General features: G+C 35.3%; 1 protein-coding gene across 2 annotated transcripts in view; it reads left to right on the forward strand.

Annotated features, from left to right (window-relative positions):
• LOC150101235 (neutral amino acid transporter 9-like) overlaps positions 1-23,346 on the forward strand; it is a 350,447-nt gene that overhangs the window by 285,794 nt on the left and 41,307 nt on the right. The gene's annotated exons all lie outside the window — the stretch shown is intronic.

Raw genomic sequence — 23,346 nt, forward strand, 5'->3', positions numbered from 1 at the left:
AATATGTGATGATTTAATTGCCACGTTTCATTGTTATTATTGTTATTATAGAGAGCATATGGTAGCAAACATGCTTTCTTGACAGTTTCTATTTCCTGAGCACCAATGTGGTTTTATTACATGTAAATTAATATTAAAGTGTACCAAGTGGTTTTATTATATATAAGTTATTAGAGTTTGAAGTGAATGAGTTAAGTAATGATATGAAAGCAAGAAGTCGCCATTGTAGCAGTCATACCAATCACCAAAACTAGAAAAATCATGAAGTGCTATAAATGACAAGATGACCTATTGCAGGAAGAAAATCATGTAACCTACAGGTTACGTGATTGCTTTGTACTGTTTTAGCATTTCTGAAGCTACATGATAATGCAAATGGAATAAAACATAACTAGTGGAAGAGCTCTCTTCAGAGCAAAGCAGCATCACAAATATCACAAATTTGGGGAGAAACAACAGATGCAGACTTCAAGCGGGAGGTAAAGAACCAATGCAGCCAACAACAGCAAGGAAAATGGGAGGAAGAGTATAAAACAACATAAACTCAGATGAGCCCATTCTGAATTTATTTCTCGAAAATATACTAGACAACATTAAAGAATGCTTAATCACATCATTTATCCAAGAGCTATTGATAAACAGAATGCATGCAGTACAAAAAAAAAAATTGTGAATGTAAGGACTATATCAAATTTAAAATAATACTATAGAAGAAATCCTGCTGACCATCAGAAAAATTAAAAACATAACAGGACTAATGGTCAGAGAGCACAATCTAATAAGATATGAACTGCATTTCTCAGAATGAGAGTTCTGAGAAAAATTGGGCATTAACAGATGGCATCAGTGCAGCAGTATGTTAGAAACAAAGATATTGGGAAAGAACTTGACATTGTCAGGATCCAAGAATGTGTAAACAGAGCTAATCTGAGGTAGTATAGTCACTACAGAATGGGAGAGAAAAGGTTAGCAAACCTGGTGTTTGATGCCAAGATGGCTGGACAAAGAGCAAGAGGAAGACCAAGATCTAGGTAGATTGATTGTCAGAAGCACCCTAGAAAAGCAAAATATTAGACAATATTGAGTGCTAACAAGTGCTGATATATTAATTTGGAAGAAAAATATTGATGGGAGATTAGTAATCATGTAGTACTGTCCTGGTAGCTTGTACATTCCTTGAGGGTACGTATCAGAAGATTAATGGCTGAAAATAAAACAGTTGATCAAAAACTGGAAACCACAGATATAAGAGTTGTGAGAAAAATGGAGAATGAACAGGTGGCAGAATCATATTAAAAATGAAGATATTAGAGGGAAAAAAAGATGACTCACCACAACCAGCTAGTGTGAATTATAACCAGATCAACAAGAGACAACCTCATAAAAGCCAGCAAAAAAAAAAAAATCTAAGAATCTGATAAGGCCATGAATATGTGTCAAGTGGAACTGGAAGGTTTTTGCTTGTATATATTTTTTTTTTACTCGACTTCGTAATTGGTTGTTTGAAATAAGTTTAAATTGAGAAAAAGAGAGAGGGAGGGAGAGAGAGAGAGAGATGAATCGCTTTGTGGACAGTGTACATGAAGAATTTCATCTAATTCCTCTGCATATTAAACAATAATGGGGTCTTTGTCTGCACGATTAGTTTACTGGCTGTGTGCTTCGCAACCATATGCCTGGGGAAGGAGTTTCCTAGGTTCGATTCCTGTCGGAGACATGAGGAGCTTAAGGATCTTCCTCAGCCATAGCCTAGTTTGCCGGTCTTGGGCATGTGTAGTAGGATTTTTTCCCCCAGTTTAGCTGGGGTTTTTTCATCCCACAAGCAGGCAAACTGGCCCCGCAAACACACATACGGACTACAGTCATGAATACCTCCATTAGGGATGCAGCAGAGGAGTGGTGTGCCGGTTGCATTATTCGCTGTGACTCCTCATTAGGAGGAGACCCAACCTGTCTGAATCAGATGGAAAGGAGAGATAGAATGGAGTCTTTGTTAAGCCATAACTCATGGAGAATATGAGGAAGACACATGAAAGTGTCTTCCTCATATACTCATTCTCCAATGATGAAGAAACTTCTGAAGTATTCCTCATATATTCAGAAGTGTCCTCCTCACTTCTGTGTCTCAGGAGTGTCTTCCTAATATATATATATATATATCACTCATCAGTCAACTTCTAGGAAGAATGGTGCCAGAAAGATTATTTTCTATCTAACCTGAAATCCTCTTAAAGTATGACCATTTTGGTTGGTCTAGTATGCAGACATCTGTCACTATAGTAAACTTGTGAGATAGTTTGTTATTAGTGGACAGTCTGCTATAGTGAATCTCTTTTAATATAACTTTTTACCTGTTGGCTTTGGTCTGGACTTTACAGTAGTTTGTTATAGTGAGCTTTTAATATGGTGTTTGCCATAGTGAGTCAACTATACTATCTACTACGCATCCAGTCTGTGGAATCAGTTTTAAAACTGTACTCTCTAATGTCCAGTGCAACTTTGAAAACATCATCCATATTGCATACTGGAATAAATATGAAAAAAAAAAAAGGGCAACTAACATTTTGCTGTATAATCTAACCACAGTTTCAACACACACAGGGTAAAATTCACCTACTCACTTAGTGGTGCCTATTACTTCAGAGGCTTGACTTTTCCTTTGAGGAGTGCAGATCACATAACTCATGCATACTGTTACAGAAAGTTGTTGAGGATATCATATGCTGAAAGGCAGACAAATGGATGGGTGCTAGAAAGGATCAGTTGAACTGTAAGGCTCCTTAAGGATATTGACAGAACGAAGTTGAAATGCTTTGGACACATAGAAGGATGGAAGGAGGACTTCTCATAACAGTAATAGAATGTAAAGTTCCTTGAAAAAGAGGAAGGGTAGACCATCAGTGAGAATGGATGAATGGTCTGTCTGGAGTGACTGAATCTTCAGTCACACAACAGAACTACATGGCAAGGACTGGTGTGGCACATCACCGAGCATCTGAGTGATGATTTGGCATCTGTTGTTGTACATTGAACAGATGGATGGATGCATGTGTTAGGTTGCTCTTGAATAGTCCACCAAACATGGTGTGGGTAGAGGATTTTGATGCTACACACACCAACTAAATGTTCTGAGCATATAGTTGGTGTGCAGCCAACAGAATTTTTAGTAAGAGTATTTTAAGTAATTAAGAAATTGAGTCTTAAGAATAATTATGTGTAGTATTAGTATATTTTAGTAATAGAGATAATGAATAATTCAAGTGTAATAGGTGAACGCTCTAGATCTTCTATGCTATGTAAGAAAAATGCCTGTAAATCCAGGGAACTTTCTTATACTAGTTCTAATGTCATAAACTAATTCATGACATTAGAATTTCTCAAATCCAGAAATTTGATGAGTGATTTGAGAAGTAAAGCATGAATTAGAAAAGAGAATAGATGATAAAATGCTAGTTATTTCAAAGACTCGGGATGAAATTCTGAAGTCAATTTCAGAACTTTGATTACAGTTAACTTATTGTGCAAAGGTAAATGTGAGTTGTGTTAATGAGAAAAGCAAATGACTGGATATAAAAATATCACATATTTTAGATGTGGGGAACTAGGTCACATATCTAGATACTGTTCTATAGGGTTACCTAAATCTTCAAGAAACCAAAGCAGCACATATGAAGATTCTCAGTCATTAAATGCTGTGCAAATATGCCTAGAAGAGAACTGAAGGATTTTAGATCTTCACAATCTCATTCTTGTTGTAGGACTTTAACAACTCTGGATCTAGCAGATTCATAACTTTAAATTTGTAAGGTATTTTTAGATCCTGGAGCATACACTTCAATGATTAGTTTGCAAGTTTTTACACTTTTAAAGGATAAGTTAAAGGATGTTATTCAATATTTAGATAATGACATAAAATTGAAGGATATATTTAACCAAGTGCATTTTTGAAAATTATGGAGACAACTACCATGTTTGAATAAAAACTTTAGTTTAATATAACTAAAATCTACATTCGACGTTTCGACCTTTATGTCAAGGTCATCTTCTTGAGTATACAACTATACACAGGAAACAAGCTATACTACAATCATACTGGTTTGTTAAAGACACTGACCAACCGCTACAACAATTGTTGGCCTGACCTCTGGTGGAAAAAAAATATATAAATTATACATCAATGCTAGAGTCCTATTATTAGTGTTGTCTACTATATACATATATTAACATCATTCCAGCCAGTTGGTATGGAACGGTTTCTAATACTAGGCTAAGGATTGGCTAGAGTCCTGACTTATGCTGGATCTTACATATTAGATAGGCTGAATGTGTGCCATCCAGATCCTTGGAATTTTCATGCCATCTTTGTTGTTGATATTTGGGTGGTTTATCAGGATTTTGCAGGATTCCTTAAATTTCCTTTTGTACCAGGTTTTTGTGCAGTGTAAAGAGCAGGTGCTTTTTTACCTTACACCTTACACCAAATCAACTGGAAAAGCACCTGCTCTTTACACCGCACAAAAACCTGGTACGAAAGGAAATTTAAGGAATCCCCCGAAATCCTGATAAACCACCCAGATATCAACAACAAAGATGGCATGAAAATTCCAAGGATCTGGATGGCACACATTCAGCCTACCTAATATGTAAGATCCAGCATAAGTCAGGACTCTAGCCAATCCATAGCCTAGTATTAGAAACCATTTCGTACCAACTGGCTGGAATGATGTTAATATATGTATATAGTAGACAACACTAATAATAGGACTCTAGCATTGATGTATAATTTATATATTTTTTTTCCACCAGAGGTCAGGCCAACAATTGTTGTAGCGGTTGGTCAGTGTCTTTAACAAACCAGTTTGATTGTAGTATAGCTTGTTTCCTGTGTATAGTTGTATGCTCAAGAAGATGACCTTGACATAAAGGTCGAAACGTCGAATGTAGGTTTTAGTTATATTAAACTAAAGTTTTTATTCAAACACGGTAGTTGTCTCCATAATTTTCAAAAATGCATTCAGATCGCCGTGTAAGCCTAAAAGAAAGGATATTTAACCAAGAGTTACCACACAAAAAATCTCAGTGGAAATATTTTTTCCTAATTTTTCTGTTACTATTTTACATGAATTGTTTATCTTCCAAGCAATTTGTTTTATTTTTATGTTGTTTAAGTGAAGAATTTTTGGCTTTTCATGGTTATTGTTCAGTTATTCATCTGGAGTTATGTCTTTGCATGAAGTTGACTTTCTTAAGCTGTCCTACAAATTCTTTGCTGAACCTTCCCAGAATTTGTTTCCTTTGAATGAAGAAGAGGTCCATGAGGTTTGTTTGCTGACTGAAAATTCTAAGGATAGTGAAGCAGGTCTTACTCCTTTTGATACTCTGTCTGAAAGTAGAATAAATTCTGAAGATGATAAATACGTTGTATCTAAACGCTTGAAGTATTTGAGAAAGAAATTCTCTGATATATTTACTGAAGGCATACTTGAATTTTCATGTACAGATGTGGTAGTTAATTCAGAGAAGCCTGTCTTCATTAAGCAATATCAGACACCTCCCAATTACTCTGGAAAGTCTTAAAACCTTACTTCAGCAATATTTAGAGGCTGGTATTATCAGCATTCTCAGTCATTATGGAACTCTCCTTTTCTTTTATTGGAGAAACCTAATGGAGATCTCAGATTTGTTCTTGCCTTGATCTGTAAACATGGTGACCGAATCATTAATTTTTCACTTCGTAACAATGAAGAACTTTTGATCACTTTACATGGCTAAAGTATTTTCAAAGTTAGACTTTAATAATGGCAATTATCAGATACCTTTGAGAAAGGAAGATAGGAAGTATTTCGCATTTTCTTCACCTTCGTCCAAGTATGAATTAACCAAATTACCTCAAGGTGCAAAGAATTCTGCACAGTCATTTCTGACAATAATGAATTTGGTGTTATATGAATTTTTAGGAACCAGTGTTTTGTATTTCAAGATTATTTACTGCTGTTTCCTCCAAATTTTAAGTCACCTGCAAAACTACTGAAGGCAGTAATCAAGAAGATTCATGAGACAAAATTGAAACTGAAGACCTCAAAATGTAAATCATTTCTTGAGAAAGTGAACCGTGGCCATCCATTACGGATAAGGAAGGTATTACACCTGATAATGAAAATATTAAAGCAGTAGTAATTTAAGTAGTAGTCCTAAGTAGTAGTCCTATGGAACTACCTTAGGAAAGGCAAAGTATTCCTACAAATGTTAGGGAATAATAATAAATTTAGTTTAATCCTTAAAAAAAGAAAAAAACTTGCAACAAAAAAAATGTTAGGGAAATTAGAAAATTAGTAGGAATGGTAAACTATTATAGGCAATTTATCCAAATTGTTTAGTCTACCTTATTGATTAAACTTCCTGTACTTGATGCACCCTGAGTTAGGAAAAACGTTTTATATTTCTGCAGATGCATCACAGGCTGTATTGCAGCTTTTATAGAGTAGATGGCTCCTGTCATATGTCACCTCTATACACTGTGTTACTCCACTGGTATTCTATCCCACAGCCTGGAAATTGGCCTATATTCAACCCATTCTCCAGGAGGGCAACAAGTCACTGCTGTCTAACAGCTGCCAGATCTCTTTAAGTAGTAGTCCTAAGGAACTACCTTAGGAAAGGCAAAGTATTCCTACAAATGTTAGGGAATAATAATAAATTTAGTTTAATCCTTAAAAAAAGAAAAAAACTTGCAACAAAAAAAATGTTAGGGAAATTAGAAAATTAGTAGGAATGGTAAACTATTATAGGCAATTTATCCAAATTGTTTAGTCTACCTTATTGATTAAACTTCCTGTACTTGATGCACCCTGAGTTAGGAAAAACGTTTTATATTTCTGCAGATGCATCACAGGCTGTATTGCAGCTTTTATAGAGTAGATGGCTCCTGTCATATGTCACCTCTATACACTGTGTTACTCCACTGGTATTCTATCCCACAGCCTGGAAATTGGCCTATATTCAACCCATTCTCCAGGAGGGCAACAAGTCACTGCTGTCTAACAGCTGCCAGATCTCGCTCACCTCAGTCCTAAAATAATGTAGAAAATCATCAATTCTCAATTCCTACACTACCTTGAAGGTACACATCTAATAAACGACCGCTGGCATAGATTCTTTTGCTGCCGATCAACAGGAGATCTGCTCACATATGTCACCCATCTCTGGACAAATGCCATGGAGAAGTTTGGCAAATCTGAAACGGTTGCATTTGATATCTCCAAGGCATTTGACTGGGTCTGGCATAAGGGCTTACTAAGCAAGCTGCCATCATTTGGTCTATCTCAAGACCTCTGTAGTTGGATTGCTAGCTTTCTGTCTGGAAGCACGCTATATGTGGCAGTGGATGGTTCCTTATCCTCTTACCAACTCTCTTCCTACTATATATCAATGACCTACTTCAGTTGACTTCCAACCCAATATACAGTTTTGCAGACGACAGCACATTGCACTCCTCCTCCTCCTTTTCTTTTGATAAACCTTATTCTACACAATTCACTTCAGTCTACAGAACATCAACCACCACTGCTCTCAATTCTGATCTCCAAGCCATCCTCCAATGGGGTTCAGATAACCTAGTCAATTCCAATGCTAATAAAATCCAGTACTGTCTTATTTCTCATAAAAAAGAACCATTTTCTCCTAGTTTTATTTTTGACAACACCCAAATTTCTAGACAATTTGAGATTTCTCTTCTTAGAATTATCCTGACACTGACATAAACACATCACATCCATTGCATCCTCAGCTTCTAAAAAAAACTAGGATTACTCCTCTTTCGCTCAAGACGTCACTTCACCCCTGAACAACTGTTAGCCTTATACAAATCACAAATCTGCCCAACTATTGAATACTGCTCTCACATATGGGGTGGGTCCCTCAAAATGCTTGACTCAATACAGAAGAGAGCAATCAGACTTATTAATGACCCATCTCTTACTAACTTACTTCTCCCACTTTTGCACAGATGATCAGTCCCTGCATTATGTATATTCTACAAATATTTCCATGGAAAATATTCATCTGAAATAGCATCAATAATTCCCCCACTTAGTACTAAGCTCGTTGGAACACGTGCAGCTGCTGCTGCTCAACATCCCTTCACAGTGCACCTTTAAACTCACAGAACAAGTTTCTCCTCCTTTATCCCTGCACCTACTGTACAATGGTACAGTCTGACGCATTTCTCAAGGAATACAGTATACAGACTTAAATCAAATGTGAACAAGTACCTTCTTTCCCAACCCACCACCCATACACTGTACTAATGCACTATAGGTTGATCAACCAACCTCTTGTGTATGGGCTCAACATAAAAAAGATGAATAAAGGGAATTTAAAGCTAGTAGCTTATCTTAGTAGGAAGCTTAGTGCTGCAGAAAAGAATTATGCTGTGATAGAAAAAGCTACCTTAGCAGTAATTTATCCCTTAGGAAAGATGAAATATTTACTATATAGTCAGAATATTCAAGTCATATCTGATCATTTCTTTTCCTTTAGTGTTACACAGTAATCAGCATTCATTTTACACAAATTATGGACTCTATAACCATGTTATAAATAATTATTTTAATTTCCCGATGTTTCGACCTTCATATTAAGGCCATCATCTTGTTTCTGTATATATACACACATATATATATACAGAAATAAGCTAACTTACATTTCATATAGTATGCTGAAGAGACGGTGATTTGATCAATGGTTATTCTACTGGCCTGACCTCTAGTGAAAATTAAATTCTATTTAAGACAACATCAGAGAAACATTCTTTCATATAGTTAGTTTTGTTACAGTGAAAATTATGTCCTAATTTAACATGACAATTGTTATATTGGATTTAGGATCCTGGATTACCTATGGTTTTATTTAAAATAAAAAATTCTACCCACTTAACCTTTCTTAGGAAGAAAGGTTAAGTGGGTAGAATATGTACATTCCATATGTTTGGGATTTTTAGGCCATCATTATTGTTAAGATTAGGGTGATTGATAAGTATCTCACAGGCCTCCTTAAATTTACGTTCATACCATGTTTTGGTGTGATGTAAACAACAGGTGCTTTTCCAGTCAATTCTATGTAAAGTGTTCAGGGCATGATCAGAAAGACCAGCTTGACCATAGTTATTATATTTAATATGTTATTTATGTTCTGATAGGAACATAAACGACTTTTTCCTGATAGGAACTGTGCATCCTGTTTCCCCTATATAGGGCAAATTACAGGTGTAATGAATATGGTATACCCCAGGGTGGACCATTGGAGGGAGTGGATCCTTGGATGTGTTGATTTCTTTAATTTTGAGGGAGGTTTAAAGGTGGCTTTAAGATTGTATTTTTGTAGTATTCTGTTTATTTTGTCTGATATCCCTTTAATGTGTGGAATGGTTACAGTTTTATTATAGTCTTGTTTATGAAGACTGTTTTTAAGTGAGGTCTTGTACAGAATTTTGTTGATAGTATTTTGGCTGTAACCATTTTTTAGGAAGGTGTTGCTGATAACTTTTAATTCATCTTTAAGTGCTTGTTCATTGGAGCAAATCTTCAAAGCCTTGTTTTTAAGTGTATTAATGATCCCTAGTTTTTGTGTTGGGTGGTGGTAGGAGTTTTTGTGTATATATTGGCTAGTATGTGGAGTCCATAATTTGTGTAAAAAGAATCATATCTGATCACAGGCAATTATCTTTTTTGAACAACTTTAAAGAGAAGAATCAAAAGATTATCAGATGGACATTAGAAGTACAAGAATTTAATTTAAAAATTTCTTATATGATTAGAACTAAAAATGTTGTAGCAGACTGTTTGTCTCAAGCTGCCACAACTGCAGACTCTGCAAAATCCAATTAATAACCCTGGGAAGGCTGCTACTTCTAATCTACATGTTAGCCCTGCTTCCTTTTCTAGTAACAAAATATGTAATCCATTAAAAAAAATAAATAAAAGAGATGGTAATGTTAATTGAGGTCAAAACTATTATATTAAGCATCATGATAAAAGAAATCATAGTTGCAATTTACAAATCTTTGACAGCGATTCCATTAAAGATTATGATCTAGACACTTTTTATCAAAGAGTGCAGAATATAATTGAGTTGAGAAGTATTAATAAAGAGCAGGTGATTTCTATAGAAATCCCTTCTGTCAACAATGTTGATGTTACCCAGGAAAGTTTTCAGTAGGATATAAAATTAGGCAGTAAGCTTGATGGCAAGCACATTGTAAATCAGGATTTACAGGATAATATTTCAGTATCTAGAAGTAATAAACATGTTACTTACTCATCAGGATCAGTTGAGTCTAATTGTTGTTATTATTATTATTCGTGACACCTCCAAGGAGTCTGAAGACTCATCGCAGGAGGACAACTACTGTACAACCCTGCTTCTCCACTACTACACAGAACCTCTACTACCGATCACCTACATCATCGTCACCATTTACTGCCCACAACCACCACCACCACATCTAGTATTTTTTGTTTATAAATTGTGTGTGTTCTGAAGAGCCGATTTGTCTCTATGTGGGATGAAAAATCCGAGTTTCCGGGAGAAAAAACTCTGCTACCTCCATATGAGATCGGCTAACTCACCTTCAATTGAAAAAGTCCAGATAAAGATTCCTCCCGTCATGACGAGAATCGAACTTAGGCCTTTTTTAATCGAAGAGCGCAACGTACCGTCATTCTTCCAATTGCGCTACGGAGGCGCTTTGAAACATCCAGAAAGAAATATTTTCTCAGGTCCAATATGGACAGAAGAAAAAAGGCTTGTAGGTTTTGTCCTAAATAATAGTTTTACTATTATTAAACCTCTTGTTGTTTTTCTAACCATGGGCTTATGTAGGATATCTACTATTTAATGATATCAGATTATCTTACATTATTTATTTTTAAATTTTTAGCAGTGGCTGATTTTGAATAAATAAAATAAAAAGCCTTGCTTTTTATTTTATAAAATAAATATTATAAAATTATAAAATAATTTTTTTTTAATAAACATTTTTATTATTTTATATGTAAACATTTTCTAAATAAATTTGCTTTAAAAAAAACATTATTTCTTATAATCAGAAATTTCTTTACTAATGTTATATATACGAGAAATATTGTGTGGTTGTGGCCTGTCTTAGACTGTTTAATTGTGATATTTACTTATAAGAAAGACTAACCTGTAATTTAATATTTTATTTATGTAACATAACCTTGAGAGAAGAAAATGAACTTTCTGATGACGTTTTTCCTGATGACTAACCTAACTTAACAAACCAATCAATGATAGAACCATACTAGAAAATTTTCAAGAAGAATGCAAAGAGGAGTACATATCAAAACTTGAGGTAGAAAAAGCTGTCAAAAACTTGACATGTGAAAAAGGCAGCAGGAGTAGATGATATTCGATCGGAAATCCTTAAGTATCAAGGTAAAAAAAGTATTGCAGTGGCTACACTGCATAATTCAGAGGGCTTGGTCAGAAGGTTGAATTGTTGATAATTGGAGTAGAGATGATTGGAATAGTTCCAATCTATATAAAAAAAAAAGAGAATAAATCTGAATGTGAGAGCTAAATAGGAATTTCTCTGCTGAATGTTCCAGGTAAGATTTATGCAAACATATTTGAAAAGAGGTTGAGAAAGATTGTGGAAGAGAAACTTGGAGAAGAACAAGCTGGGTTCAGGTCAAATAGAAGTTGTCAAGATCAGATTTTCACTTTATAACAAATCAGTTGAGAAATTGTAGGAATATGACAAGGATCTTTACTTAAGTATTGTAGATCTGGAAAAAGCTTATGACAAGGTGATACCCAGAGAAAGGTTTTCAAAACACTACAATTATATGGGGTGAATGGAACTTTATACAGAGCAATACATAGTCTATATTTAAGCTGTCAGTCAGCAGTTAGAATTGAAGGAAATACAGGAAGACGATTTGATGTAAAATCAGGATGCACATTATCTCCACTCTTATTCATCATCTATATGGATCACATTATGAAAGTGACAGTAGGCCAGCCTAATATTAGAATTGGAGATGTCAAATTTAGCTCTTTGCTTTATGCAGATTGATGTTGTACTCCTAAATACATCTAGTGCAAGCCTCCAGGATTCTCTAACTAAATTGAATAACAGCTGTAACAAATTTGGCCTGAAAATCAGCAATAAAAGGACCAAAACTATGAAAATAGACAGGAATATAGAAGATTGCAGCTGCATTCTGAATGGAGAGCCTATAGAACAAATAAAATATTTCTGCTATTTAGGCACAGTTTTTAGTGAACATGGCAGGCTAAATTTGGAAATAGACAATAAATCTGGTTTAGTGGGTAGCCAGCTGAATAAATTTTAATGGAATAAAAGAGAAATTAGCCAAAAACACCAAACTAGTAGTATACAGGACAGTGTTCAAACCAGTTTTAAGTTACAGATTTGGGAGTTGGGTTAGAAATAAACCACTTGATTAAAGACTAGAGACAACAGATATGAGGGTTCTCAGAAAAATTAGGAAAATGAACTGATTGCATTCAATAGCAGAATTATTAAAAATGAAAATATTAGAAAGCAACTTGACACTATTAACATTCAAGAATGTGTAAGTAGAACTAATCTAAGGTGGTATAGCCACCTTAAATAGAATGGTTGAGGAAAGATTAGCAAAACAGGTGTTTGATGCCAAGATGGCAGCATGTCTTCCACTGGGAAAGAGACCCAGTGGAACACGGGGGCATCCATGGAAGTTAAGGTTGTTCTCAGTCAAGAAAGGGTTAAGAGCTAGGTTTTTCTCCCAGAGAGCAGTGAGCGAGTGGAATAATTTTCCCTTATGGGTATTGAGTGCATCTAGTGTAAATGAATTTAAGGGAAGGTATGATAGCTGGATTGGGTAATTTACAACCTCCCTCGATAAGTCCTTGACTCCCTGGAGGTCTCAGATAATAATAATAATAATAAATTTATGTCATCTGCTAATTATATAGCATTTTGCTGATCATATCTCATGCCTCCTTTGTAATTGTTTTCCTTATTAATTTATTTATTTTTTATTTTAAAGTATTTTCTCAACCTTTCATCATGAGTAAAAGAATTAGTGAACAAAAAACTGGAGGTGTGAAAATGATTCGAAAAGCAATCTCATTGGAAGAAAAACTTGAAATAATAAAGAAAAATTAACAAGGTGAGTCCAGAGCAAAGACAGGACAAGAACACAAAAATGGGTGAATCAACTATATGAGCAATTTTAAGCAAAGCTGCTAAATACGAAGAGAAAGGTAAGGCTGCTTCAAGTTCATCATGCATTCCCTCGAAATCAAAGTGTTATTAATGATTGAATTAGAGAGACTTCTTTTTACTTGGATTGAAGATTGTAACCAAAAACAGATCTTGCTAAGCATGGACCTTATTAAATCAAAAACATTAAGTCTCTTTGCAACCTTGAAAAAAAGGGCTATCAATAATGGAAAAGAAGAATTCCACACTAATGGTAGGTGGTTTGAGTGTTTCAAAAAGAGAAATAGCCTACATAACGTTCTTATTACAGGCAAAGCTGCAAGAATAGATAATGAGATGGCCACAAATTATCCAGAGGTTTTGAAGAAAATTGTGGAAAAAGGGGGCTATTGTGACCAACAAATATTTAATGTCGATGAAACTGACCTTTTTTGGAAGCGAATGCCTTCCAAGATTTTTCTGGCCAAATCAGAGAAATCTCAGCCTGGCATTAAAGTCACAAAATTGAATGAAATTACTGCTAGCAATATGCGAGTCGTTTGGATGCACATTCTTCCACATTATGCAAATGATTTTAGATGCTTTTCAAATGAATCTAAGTTAATTAAATCTCATTCTGAGAACTTGAGTGATTCTCAAGTTCTTCTAAATTTAGATGCACAGCAGGAAAATCCTGAAGAAATATGAAGAAAATTTAATCCCTGACAAGTCCAAAGAGATTTCACAGAAACAAGTTGAAAATATTTTTTGTGCAACTGAAGTTTGTAAGCAGCAATGCTTAGAGGCTGACCCTGATGAAGAGAGAAGGACTAAAATTTGCAGAAGTAGTAGAAGAGGCAGTAAGACCATACCGTCAGTTGTATGAAAAAACAGAATGCCTGCCAAACTACATTAGCTCAATTCTTTGTTAAGAAGTAGAATAAGAAATGTATATTCTGAATATATTTTGTCTTTCAGCTTCATGGTTTTCCTTTAACTCGGTCCTGAGATATACCATAATTCTTTTATAAAAAAAAAAAAAAATTAAGGGTCAAAGAAAGAATTTTGAGGAATGAATTATGCTTTTCTCATAGGGTATTATATTCTTTTAGTGCATTTTCAATCAATGCACTTGTTTTAAAGAATGCATTAGCTGCATTAATCAAGGGATTGCTGTAGTTTTCTTTCATATGTTTCTGTGCATGATATCTAAGGTATGGTCAGCTAGACCTCACTGACCATATTTATGGTGGCAGATGTATTTCTTATGTTCTTCTAGCCAGATATTTGCAGATCTCCCAGTTTGACCATAATATGATAAATTGCAAGAACAAGGACCTTTGTGAACACCTGAAACAGAGAGAGAGATGAGGGCAGCAGTTTCAGATGAAGCGTGTGGGAAGGCTTATGTATTTGTCGTACATGTTGATTAATTTTAACAGTATAGATGAGAACACAGAATGATAAGAAAATAACTATTTATTAACTTATTGCTGATATTTCACTGTATTCTATCCAGCATCTTCAGAGCACAAAAACAGTTTGTTACGGTATGCGAGAAAAGAACAATCCCGTATAACAATGGGACTAGTTTGAACAATTGTAACATATGACACAAAGACTAAAGTCCTAATTAGGTGCCATCTATGTTGAGAGGGGAAAAAAAAACAGAGAGAAAGCTGGTGTTAATTAGGTCTTAAGATGACTGTCCAAATCTTTGGCAAATTTCTACAGCTATACTTGTTGAGGCTCAGAGTATGTTTCAAGGCTTCTCTTGATATCAAGAACAATCTCTCTGACTTATAAAAGCTTCTGTGCAGCACTTTTGTTTTTTTCCCAATTGATCCTGTGTGTAGGGATACCTAAATAAGACATCTAAATTAGATGGGATAGCAATGGCTCCCCTTCCCTTAGCCAACTTCTACATTGAACACTTGGAAAAGCTAGCTATCAATACAGCCATACTCAAACCCCAAGGCTTTGGCTATGCTATGTTGATGATGTGTTTGCTATTTGGCCACATGGCCCAGATTGGATACATTCTTAGCTTTGGATACTTTAAATTGCCAAAACTCAAAAATCCACTTTACAATGGAACTGGAAGCTAATTACTGTCTGCCCTTCCTGGATATACACTAATCACACGTCTTCCAGATGGATCCTTATCATCCTCGGTGTATAGAAAATCCACACATACAGGGAAATATTTACACAAACAATTGCACCATCACCCATCTTAACAATATGGTATCCTAAAAACTTTAACCAACAGAGCTAGAGCATTTTGTTCTAATGACATTGCTCTCGCTGCTGAACTCGCACACTTACATTACACCTTCTTGGCCAATGGCTATAATCCCCATAAGATAGACAAAATACTAAATGCTACCCAGAAATCCTCCCCCCCCCCACTGTCTACAACAGAAGACTACAACAAAACTGTCACCATCCCATACATTAAAGGCATATCTGAAAAGATGTCTAGAGTGCTTAATAAACATCAACTACGCACTGTATTTAAACCGTATGTGAAATTGGCAACTCTCATCCTTTCACCCAAGGACAGAATCTCTCTCTCTCTCCTTTATCACATCCTGGAGGCTATGAAGTGCCCAGTCTGTCCATAATAAGCTCGATCACAAATGTGATCAAGCTTATTATGGACAGACAGGAAGAACTGTGGACATCCATCTCAGTGAACATAAAAAATACATCTGGCAGTGTGGCAAGTCAGGTCTAGCAGACCATGCTTTAGATATCCCTACACACAGGATCGATTGGATAAAAACAAAAGTACTGCACAGAAGCTTATAAGGCAGAGAGGTTGTTCCTGGAATCAACAGAAGCCTTGAAATATACTCCAAATCTCAACAAGTATGGCTGTAGAAATTTGTCAAGGATTTGGGAGACAGCCATCTTTAAGACCTGATTAATACCTGTTTACTCGCTTTTTTTTTTTTTTCTTTCTCTCAACATAGATGGCACCTAATTAGGACTTTAGGCTTAATTAGGTGCCATCTATGTTGCATGTTACAATTGTTCAAACTAGTCCCATAGCTATATCAGATTGTTCTTGTCTCACATACTGTGACAAACTATTTTTATGCTCTGAAGATGCTGGATAGAATACCACCAAAATATCAGCAATAAGTTAATAAATAGTTATTTTCTTATCAGTCTGTGTTCTCATCTATAGCATTAAAATTAATCAACAAGTTTCAGACGAAGTTTGAATGCAAATAGAGATTGTACTTTTTTATAGTTCTGGCTATTTTTGCCTAGGTGTCCCAGATATAAGGAACAATTATGGCATTACCGCATTCAGCATGTTGAGACAGATGTGAGGAACAATTAATTTCTTGATCTTTTTGGCATTGTAACCATTGGACAAGATGGTCTGGCAAATAAAGGAGAGTTCAGCCTAGGCAAAACAGAGACTGAAGGCTCTATTAACAATGGTCTTGATGACACCATTTTGTTGAGAGGGAGGGATGATGGAAAAGTTTGTGTATATATATCTACCTGCATTGGTGGGTTTTTTGTAAACTGAGAAAGAAAGAGTGCCATTGGGAAGATATGTGATTAGAGTATCTAGAAGAGGCAGGCTATTCTTATTTTGTTTTTCTATAGTGAATTGGATTCTGGGATGCTGTCTGTTGAGGCGGAGGAGGAAGGAGTCTAATGTGTCTCCATGTGACCAAATAGAGAACGCACCATCAATGTATCTTAGCCACATAGAAGATTTTGAGAATAGCAGTATCAAGAGCATGTTTTTCAAAATTCTCCATATAATAATTTCAGGAGGCTAAGGTGCAATATTTTTAAGAAGAGAGGAGAGAGAGAGGGCAGAGTCCATTGCTGTATCCTCAATCTGTTTATATAAATGTCTGATTTGTCATTTATAAATGGTATCTTTCTAAGTGAATGGTAAAATTAAAATGGTGTCAGAAGGAGGGGTATTGGTAAAAAAGAGATACCAATGATAACATTATTATCTAAAACTAAATTGTGGATTAAAGATTTGAAATTGGTAGACTTTTTTTTATATAAGATGAAGAATGACCTGTCAGTGGCATTAAGGATTTAGCTAACTTAAAAGAGGGGGGAATCTACTATGGGACAGAGAGGGTTATTGGGTTTATGAATTTTAAGCAATCCTTATATCTAAGAGGGGAACTAAATGGTTTGAGTTTTTTTTTTTTTTTTTAACTATTTCAGGAGGCTAAGATGCAACATTTATAAAAATCCTTTGTTTTCTTTTGAGAATTGGTAGGATCAAAATATAGTGGTTTATTAGTGTGGTTTCTGAGCAGCCTATTAATTTTCTGATTATGTTCACTAGCATTGATGACCACAGTAACGTTACCCTAATCATCAGCTCTAGTGATTATTATTATACTACTGTCTTTGCCTAATTTTACCGAAAGAGAGAGGAATTGGCTGTTAGAGATTTCTTATAGATTGCAAAGCTTGAGGAAAGGGTGTTAGCTGTCACAGTCTGTGTAAATGATGAGATTAGGGATTTTGATAGTGATAGTGGATAATGAGTTGAAGTTCAAAGGATATATTGCAAAAGTGGGCAACACAACATAATGATCACTAGAATATTGAGAAACATTGACAAATAGGATAAAAATTATTATTAATACAACACCTCCATAGAGTCACAGAACTCATTGTGGAAAGCCACTCTATATGTTCCACCAACTACAGAACACAATCCACTCTGCTTATATCATATTTTTATCTGTTAATTGCATGTGTTCTCTAGCTGGTTTACCTTTCTCAAGAGAAAAAATGCTTCTTATGAAATTAGCTGACTCGCCTTCATTTGACAAAATCTTAGAAAAAAATTCCTTGCATCATTATGTAAATAACTCAGGTCATTTCCATTCAGAGGAAACATGTTCTGTCATTCTTTCAGTTGCACTATGGAAGCATTATTATATTTCTTTACAAGGCTTATATAACTGCATCTGGATCACTGTGCTTCCATCCGTTTGCCTGGGTTTCTAGATGTTCAAGTGAATGGAAATTATTCTAAATGACCAAGACTGTGTCTGTGGATTTCCTGTGAGAAAATTGGAAATTGTAGGTTGCAAAAATTGATAGGTTGAAGATAGGAAATGTAATAGAAGTGTATAAATTACTAAATACAGGATTTTATTGAATAGATGCAGAAAAAACATTAATGGATACATTCCTCCCTCTCCTCCCTTGCTGTCAGAACTCTCACTTATTTGGCATGGACTCTATAAGACCTATGAACAAAGGCATGATGTATCATCATTAAGTCATCACTTCTGTAGAACTGCATGTTTTATTTGGAGAATTCAAATGTCTAATTTCTCAATTTATGTAATCCTACATATGTTCTGTGGGATAAAACTCTTGACAATTCAGTAGCTATAGTTACAACTCAAAGTTATTATGTTCGTTGAACCACTTTAGAACAATACAGCAATGTTGCACAGTACATTATCCTACTGGAAGACACCTGTTACCACCTGAGAAGACATACATTAAGAGGAAGTGTCCCTGATCAGTTATGGATAGGTACTTGATAGCATTCATAGCATGGCCTACAGGTATAAGGGCTCCAAGAGAATCCTGGAAACATACCTCACACACCTTTGCCTCCTGCCTGTTTTTTCTGGACCATTATATGGGATGGCTCCTCTGTCCAGGTTTCCACCTGTTGTCCATACAGCACAACTGTTTTAAGATTCATCCAAAAAAAACTTTTTTGGGGAACATGGTTTGGTAAATAGGGTTCCCAGACATTGAAATATTCTTTATTTATTACTTAGAACTGTTTTTAATTATTATATGATTTTCTTGTGTGTAATAATCATTTAAAACATGGGGATTTTATACAATCCAGCCCACTTTTTTCTCATGGGATAGTGACATCTTGTGGATGCATAGTGTAGATCTGTAGTAGTCATCGGTGATAAGCACAATCATGGGCACCTTTACTGGATGCTTACTTCAAAAACCCATACAGAGGAGCATATGTTGGATTGTGGTTTGGAAAACACTACCATTTATTCCCTGGTTAATGCTTTCACAGTTTGGCCATAGTAAAGAAATTCCCTATGCAATCAGCCATTTTCAAAGAAAATTTGTGAATTTTCTTTGAAAATTCGCATTCAGTGAATGTAATGTATTCACATTCGTGAATGTAATGTATAAAAATTCCATAAACGATAATAAAAAATAAAATCTTCCAAATCATGGTGAAATCATCGATGTTTATTCTGGTATATGAACAGGAGAATATGAATTAATAGCATTCATAGTATGGCCTATGGGTATCAGCACTACAAGAGATTCCAATGTACAGAAATATGCATGTAACAACAACAATTCGTGGACAACTCATGTTAAATTAAGGTTTCCAATTTGCTCGGTTATGTGCCAATTTGTAAATATCACCTAGTGTGTGTGTCATCTTCACAAAATAATTTTACTTGTGTATTGCCAAAAAGAGCCTCTGTAGCTCAATCAGTATAGACGAAGTCATTTAGTCGGAAATACCTAGGTTCGATTCCTGTCCATGGCGTGGGGAACTTTTATTGGGTCTCTTTTGACTAAAGGTGAGTTAGCTGGTCTCATACAGAGGTAGAAGGTTTTTTCACCTGGAAACTCAGGTTTTTTGTCTCTCAGAACAGGCAAACTGGCCTCATGAACACACACATCTACAGACAAAAGACACTTCTGGAATAAGGATTAACCAATCTATTTCATAGGATTTCAGTTTTAAACGCCTACACAGTGAAGTGTGGGTCTACGTTTGAGCGTAAATCAACAACAATTGTCAAAACTGTTTTCTTGGTAGTCCTCTATTAGTCGGTCTGTGAAAAGCAAGAGCTCTGGGTGTAGGTGAGGATGGATGTCTAAGTTCATGTTCCATCCACTTCAGTTGACTTTTCTGAATTGTTTCTGGCGGAGATCTTAGCTTGCTTTCTTCAAGAATAACAGTGTTAAGAATGTGATCTTGCAATGTATATCTTAATATTGATTGAAAATATGTTGTCCTGAAACTATTGATGATATTAACTGTTTATTTGAACAATGATGTTCCATGTCTGGAACCATATTTACATATATATATATATGATTCCTAGACATGGAAATACTCTTTTTTTTTCATTGTATGATTTCTTTATGTGTAATAATCATTTAAAAACATGGAGCTTTACAAGTCCAGCTCACTTTTCCTCATGGGAAATTTTTCTTCTACTTAGCACTAGGTGTAAAATCTCGCGAGAAATTTCGTTAAGGAATTTTCAGTTTTTTTGTCTAAAATTATAAGAAAAAAATGTGCTTAGTAAGATGTAGAAATATAAAAGAATTAATTACTGTTAGAATGCACCTGCACTTTAGACTTGTTTGTAAAAGCTTAATAGGTTAAGCCGGATTAGCACAGAATACCACCAAAATCGTAACATCAAGCAACCAGCAATGACGTCAATTCTTTCATTACTTCTGGCTAATCCAGGAATACTCTTACTTAAGAACAAAGGACTGAAAATGAAATAAAAGGCAATGCAGCACGTGGTTCTAGGCTTTTTGGTCCTTGGCTCTTCACCTACGAGGTCTATGGGGGCTCCTTCCCTAGTTCCAGGATGATCACTCTTCCCACTGCTGATTGCCAGATGTTTCTCTACTGGCAGCTCGCTCTAGGCTCCTAGTAGTTCCGGCAGAACTCCAGCGCATCCGATGAAGGAAAACTCTTGAGGATTGACCGGACGGAAGTCTATATATGTAATACAGAATAAATTGGAGTTTCCTCTTGAGGTTGTTAGCAAGTAACCATTATTTTGTTTGTAGTATGTTATATGATTGTAATGCGAAATTGTAAAAGATTGAGAGAGGTTACTTGTTAACTGGCAGTTATATTGAATTTTGAATAAGGGAAGAACTTGTATTGTTAAGTATGTCTAATTCATAAGTTGCTTGTGATAATGTCTGAATTAGTATCAATTAAGTATTGGATGTGTTGGAAGAAAGTTAATGTAATCCCTCCTGGAATATTTATGCATGTTTGTAAGCCAAGTTGTGTCATAGAAGACACCTTTATATCAAGGCACAATTAGTTTTTCTGATAGTGAAAGCACTATAGTTTCTGTTACTCGGATAACAAGTAATATTGTGTGTTAAAGTGCTTTTGATTATGTTATTTGATTAAGCGACCAAGTTATTTTCTGATAGTGAAAGCACTGTAGTTTCTGTTGCTCAGTTAGCAAGCAAGTTTGTGTGTTAAAGTGCCCTTGACTAAGTTAATCTTTAATCAACTTTTATATGCTCTGTATCATATCTTTTAGTTTGATAATGAACATGTTTTTGATTTGTAATTACCTGATTCTCGTTCCTTAGTCAATGCACTATTCCGAAAATATTAACGAGCCTGCAGGAATAGAGAAAAGTTACGAGCCACTACTTGTATAGAAGTATTAACTTATTTTTTGTTATCTTCTGTCCCTGACTTTCAAACTTAAAAGGATCAATTAAGTGACGCAGTTGTTAAGAACAAATAAATTTATTAATTGATATTGTGCGATTGCTCAGGGACTGTTATGTTAGATAGACTTATAACACAAGGTCTAACTAACCGCAGAAAAGGGGGGACAAGAACAAAATTAAGTAAGATAGATAAAAGGAAAAGTAAAGAAAGTAAATATTTTACAAAGGAGCAACTGACAAGGATTAAATAAAACTAATATAATAGTAAGATAATAAAGAGGAAGAAATAAATATTTTACACTAGGCACACTCAATAGGCAATTCTTGGCCAACGTGCATTAAATTTTGTTTGTTGAATCGCAATTCAATGGGTATTGAGAGGATAGAACACACTGGATATGACATGCTGTTGTCAAAAGGAAAATTCTCATAAAATATCCTACAGATGGTAGTAGACCTCTGTAGAATTGTATTCAAAGTTAGAATGATATTTTATTAAAAATCTGAATTAGGAGTACAAATGAAAATATAATACAACAGATGCAGTAAGTTTTAGAACAATACAAGTGATGGGAGTTTTTTCCCACATTGTTGGACTGTAATAAATTTAGTTTAATCCTTTATCCAAGTGTAAGCAAACAAAGTTTGCACCTGAAGTATCTTCAGGACTGAGGCAACTTGTGGTAAAGGTGAACTAAGCTCTCATCACTTGTCTTAGTATCTCCCATAATGCAAAGCACATCTCCTTGCGGACATGTATAATGCTATGCATTAAGGGAAGGGCCACTACCCAGACCGGTCTCAACCTTTATTAAGGTCTCCTCAACATGAGCCAGACCCAGAGGTGGTGATACTAAGGTGGAAGTAATGAAGAAGTCATAATAAGAAGTGAAAATGTCAGTAATGAGGAAGATATAGATTCTCATTGTGAAAAACTTTAAATAAATATTAAACAAGCAGCACATGGGCTCTCTGTCATACTGAAGAAATAAAAGCACTGTCAGAAATCAAAAAAAGTTGCATTTAATAGATATCTACAAGATAAGACTAATATAGCCAAATATTATTATTATTATAATACAGGTACCTCCATGGAGTCCGAAGACATATCATGGGAGACCCAATGTATCCACACAATCTATCATACCTCTCCTTGAACCCATTAACAGAAAATGCACTCATAACTGACTGTGGCAACTCATTCCACTCATTCACCACTCTCCAAGCAAAAAATCTAGTCCTCACACTCCTACTGACCACACCTTTATTCAACTTCCAGGGATGACCCCTTGTTCTGGTCCTGCTAGCCAAATACTAAAACATTTCTCCTGCATCTATCCTATAATATAAAATCCTTTAAGCAACAAATGTTTCTATCATATCCCTCTTTTTCTCCTATCAACCAATTTCTGCAATCCACACACACACACACTCAATCTATCCTCATAGAGCACATTCCACAGGCCACTCACCATCTTGGTCACTTGCTTCTGAATCCTCACCCTGCTTCCTCACCCCCAAGAAACCCAGGGGTCCAGACTTGAGCACAGTAATCTAGATGTGGGCGTTTCAAGGCTTTATGAAGAGGAATTACAACTTCCTTATCTCTACTTGTTAATGTGTTCTTCATTGGACAAGTAATCTTA

The sequence above is a fragment of the Typopeltis vanoorti genome, chromosome 12 (assembly GCF_054136105.1).
Source record: "Typopeltis vanoorti isolate ZY-2024b chromosome 12, IOZ_Tvanoo_1.0, whole genome shotgun sequence".
Taxonomy (NCBI): domain Eukaryota; kingdom Metazoa; phylum Arthropoda; class Arachnida; order Uropygi; family Thelyphonidae; genus Typopeltis; species Typopeltis vanoorti.